Source organism: Cervus elaphus, chromosome 13 (assembly GCF_910594005.1).
Source record: "Cervus elaphus chromosome 13, mCerEla1.1, whole genome shotgun sequence".
In the NCBI taxonomy this organism is placed as follows: Eukaryota; Metazoa; Chordata; class Mammalia; order Artiodactyla; family Cervidae; genus Cervus; species Cervus elaphus.
This window is the reverse complement of record NC_057827.1, coordinates 20421837-20426809: the sequence shown is the minus strand read 5'-3', so window position 1 is coordinate 20426809 and position 4973 is coordinate 20421837. Positions and strand designations below refer to the sequence as shown.

General features: G+C 42.9%; 1 pseudogene; it reads left to right on the top strand.

Moving 5' to 3' along the window:
- Positions 1–401: 401 nt before the first annotated feature.
- Positions 402–3457, top strand: LOC122706886 (annotated as a pseudogene).
- Positions 3458–4973: the final 1516 nt, after the last annotated feature.

Genomic DNA, 4973 nt, shown 5'->3' with positions numbered 1-4973 from the left:
GAAATAAAATTACATTGTCCTCCCCCAGAAGCATGTCACCAACTAACTCTGATAAAGTTTGGAGGACTTGCAAATAGTCATGTAGGAATTATCCAGAGTGCAAAGAGGAATCACTGAGAAACCAATTTCATCTGCAGCTTCTGAGGGATTATTACAAGCAGTGGTGAGTAATAAGTATAGAAAGATGACTGGCATTACAATAGCCCCATTCATCCACCAACATTTTCAAAGTCGCTCAGAAATTTTTCCAAAACTGAAACCTACCCCTCTCCCAAGAAACAAGCATTTTGCTGGTTTATCTGTGAAATGAAATCTCCACCATTCCCCCCAGCTCCTCACCCCTCCCATCCTGGGTGAGAAACATTCCTTCTAGTGAGCTGCCTCAGAGACACGGCTGGGAACAGTGTTCACGTGGAGAGGGTCAGAAGAGACAGGAAATGAGCATTTGCCTGAGATCCAGCCAGGATATCAGAGGTAACTGTTCAAAACTTTGGCAATGGCTCATTAAAAGCAATGAAATAAGGCCATTTGCAGCAAGATGGATGGACCTAAAGATTGTCACACTGAGGGAAGTAAGTCAGACAGAGAAGGAGAAATATCGTACAACATCCCTTATATGTGGAATCTAAAAAGAAATGATACAGATGAACTTACAAAACAGAGAGACTCACAGACTTAAGAGGACAAACTTTTGGTTGCCAGGGGGAGGGATGGAGGGAAGGGACAGTTAGAGAGTTGGGCATGGACATGTACACACTGCTGTATTTAAAGTGGATAACCAACAAGGACCTACTGTCTAGCACAGGGAACTCTGCTCAATGTTATGTGGCTGCCTGGGTGGGAGCGGAGTTTGGGGGAGATGGATACACGTATATACATGGCTGAGTCCCTTCACTGATCACCTGAAACCACCACAACACCGTTAATTGGCTCTACTGCAAGACAAAATGTTCTTGGTGTTAAAAATGTATAAATAAATGGAAAAAATGAAAAGTTAAAAAAGAACCTTTTGAAATGGCTGTGAGTGGTACATGCAAGAAGTCCCCAGACAGACAGGGCACCCTGTGAGGTACCTCCACCCCCGACTTCCAGATGCTTCTCACCCACAGAGCTGAGGTGTGTTGTGAGCCTAAAGAGCTGTCATGGGGACTATTTGCTTCAGTTCACTTTTCTGTGGGCATCTATGCTGAGAGCAGCCAGCTGGTGGCCCATGTAGGCAGAGAAACAACTTTGCTGGCAGGAAAAACACAATGTCTGCATCTGGCAAAATGCAGACTCCCACAGGGCCCTTCACGGAGCTCCTCGGTGACTCAGAGAGGAGAATGTCACCTTCTGAGTCACCAGCGTTGCCCTGGCCAGCTGGCCTTGCCTCCCCCCGAGTCTCCTCCTCAGACACTGACACGCTGTTCGGTGAGACCACCACCAAGGGCCACCAGGAGATGCTGGGTTGGTGTTGACAGACACGGAGGAGTATCCTGACTGTCCTAGTTCAGTGGAGTGGTTGGGGCCTTTGACAGCTAACCTAGGACACATTCCTTTATGTTGGCATACTCCATTTTGATTAAGAAATCCATCCGGAGCTTGGAGTTGTCGTCTAGCAAACAAGGTCATTTTGACAAAGAGGGCAAAAAGAAAGAGAGTGGAGAGAGAGCCGCTTCTGCGGTGGGGGCCCCCGCGTGTGTGTCTTCTGGTCTGACTGCTCCACACAGACCAGGGCGTGACCGAGCTTCGAAAACAGCCCAGCCGGTCAGACGCTGAACTACACCAGCATGTGGCATGACCCAGACCCAGGGTGAGTGCATAAGTGAGACCGCAGACAAACGGCAACTCAGTTCAGGACGAGAGGCCCTTGGTTAAATCGCTTTAATTTTCGGCTGGACTTGTGGCTTTGAGTTCATGGAGCTCCAGGAAACACCAGGAAGAGAGGCCATGGTGTGGTACAAAGAGAACAAACTTTCTTTTTCCTCAAGCGGTAATATTTATTGAGCAAAGGGATTACAGTTTAATGAGGTGGTTATAAATTACACAATAAATAAATTGCTACTATATATGTATTAGGGAAAAGTGAAAGTGTTAGTCGCTCAGTCTTGTCTGACTCTTTGTGACCCCATGGACTCCAGTCTCCTCTGTCCATGGAATTCTCCAGGCAGGAACGTTGGAGTGGGTAGCCATTCCTACTCCAGGGAACTTTCCCAACCCAGAGATCAAACCTGGGTCTCCTGTATTGCAGGCAGATTCTTTATCATCTGAGCCACCAGGGAAGCCCATATATATATATTTAAATCATAATTATTACAATATTTATATAACTATAATATTTATGCACATGTATTATGTGATGTATAAATACTATAAATATGTATAATACTTACATTATTTCCATAATATATAAATAAATCCTAACTGATGTGTGTGTACATGTACGTACAGTTAGGAACAAGTGCTCTATTTTAAATGCAGATCTTAAATAGAATTCTTTTGTTTGTTTTTTTGTTTGTTTGAGAACAAGCTTTGAAACGTGGGTGTGGCCTTCTTCTCCCTTAGTCTTCTCATTAGTAAAATGGGAATAATGCATATCTAGCACACAGGGTTGCTGTCAGGATTAAACCTTATCGTGAACTGCATTACTGCCCTCAGTCTTTATTTCTTGCTTATGCTTTGCCTTCTGAGTTTGAAGCGCCCCCCCTCCCGGCCCACCACCTCCTCCGCATGACTCCCCACCCCCTGATTTTAGATTTGGCCATGTCACTTGCTTTGACAGATTGAAAGAGCTGAACACCACAGCGTACCAATTCCTAGCATAGGCCACAGAGGCCTTGAGTGTTTCCTCCTGGTCTCTCATCCCTCTGTCTTGGCCAAGAGAAAAGCATGCCTTGGCTGGACTCCTGGTCCCAGGAGGATGAGAGACACATGGAGAAAAGCCACCTCAATGACCAGAGCCCAGAATAGAACCATCCTGGTTAACTCACAGACCTACAACAAGAACCACCTAACCATGCCCAGCCCCACTCAACTTAGACCAGCCAAACCCTAGACAGTATGAACAAGGACAAATGATTGACTTTGGCCGCTTCTGGTGGCAGGGTCTGGGGAAGGGGCGGCAGGCGCCATGTCAGGCCACGAAGGTGGCAAGAAGAAGCCCCTGAAGCAGCCCAAGAAGCAAGCCAAGGAGATGGACGAGATAAGGCATTCAAGCAGAAGCAGAAGGAGGAGCAGAAGAAACTCGAGGAGCTAAAAGCAAAGGCCACGGGGAAAGGTCCCCTGGCCACTGGTGGAATTAAGAAATCTGGCAAAAAGTAAGCTGTTCCTTGTGCCTGAGGCAATGATGACCCTTAGATCCATTCCTATTTAAACACCTGGATTCCCTGTCATGATATCTGTTGCCGCCTATAGCTAGAATGAAGTGTTGTCTTAGAACCTATTGTACATTTAAGAATAAGCTTTTGTAAAAAAAAAATGATTGACTTTGGGTTTTGTTTGCTCTTCTTTCTCTAATTGTTTTAAGTGTAAGTTTAGGTTGTTTGTTTGAGATTTTTCTTGTTTCCTGACACAAGATTGTATTATTATAAACTTCTTCGGAAGCAACCTAAATGTTCATCAACACAGGAATGGATAAAGAAGATATGGTATGTATATACGATGGAAAGTTACTCAGCCATAAAAAAGGATGAAATAATGCCATTTGCAGCAACAAGGATGGAGCTAGAGACTGTCACACTAAGTTAGTCAGACAGAGAAAGACAAATATATGATATCACTCATAATGTAATCTAAAAGTGACACAAATAAACCTGTTTACAAAGCAAAAATAGACTTACAGACATCAAAACCAAATTTATGGTTACCAAAGGGGAAAGGTGAGGGGGAGGGATAAATTAAGAGTTTGGGATTAACATGTATACACTACTATACATAAAATAGATAATCAATAAGGACTACTGTATATCACAGGGAAATCTACTCAATATTCTGTAATCACTTACATGGGAAAAGAATCTGAAAAAGAATGGATGTGTATATATGCATAATTGATTCAGTTTCCTATACACCAGAAACTACAGCATTGTAAGTCAACTATACTCCAATATAAAATAAAAGCTAAATTTAAAAAATAAATTAGTCAATACATTAAAAAATCCCTGCAACAGAAAAAAAAAAAACATTGAAGCTTTTTTAAATTGCTGAGCTTTAGGATGGTTTGTTATATAGCATTACTATTGCAATAGCTAACCAATACACTTATAGGAACACACACACACACACACACACACACACACACACTCATAAAGCACCTCCCTAGAACTAACTGTATAATTGACGGACACTCAGTAAATAGGAGTTTCCTTCCTTCTCCCTACTACATTTCAAACACTGCCATACACTGGGAAGATGGAGAAAAACAAACCTCAGAGAAATTTTCAGGTTGGTGGAAAAAGAACTATAAGACATTAGTTCAAATCCTAAGTCTCTTGCAAAAAATTAACAGAAATCATGGAAAGGGAAAGCAATAAGCAAATTCCTTCTCTTCCTCAATTTTCCCCTAAAATATAATAAAAGCAGATGTTCTCCCAAAACAGATTTCTATTTCCTGAGACCATGTTACATCAGATAATTTTATGGGTTTAGAAAGACTCCTTCATTTCGGGAAGAGCTTTGGGGGTTGTGTCTGTGCTTTGCCTTAATACTTAGTTTCTGCTGGAGACCCTTCAGGAGGCAGCCTGCCTTTGGTGGGGTCAGAGAATGTTGCAGACCCAGCTAAGGTGAGCCTGGAGCAGAAAAGAACTTCAGGGGAGATAAAAGGGCTTTTCCCTTTATCAAAGTTGAAGAAAGTAGTTCAAAAATGGATCTACTTTTCTGAAGACAAAAGCATACTCTCTCCAGGCAACGAACCCTCATGAAAGGAAGTGGTTCCTGACAAGGACTTTGTCTGCCCTGGAAGGATCAAATCCACGAGGAGGTAAACATGAAGATAC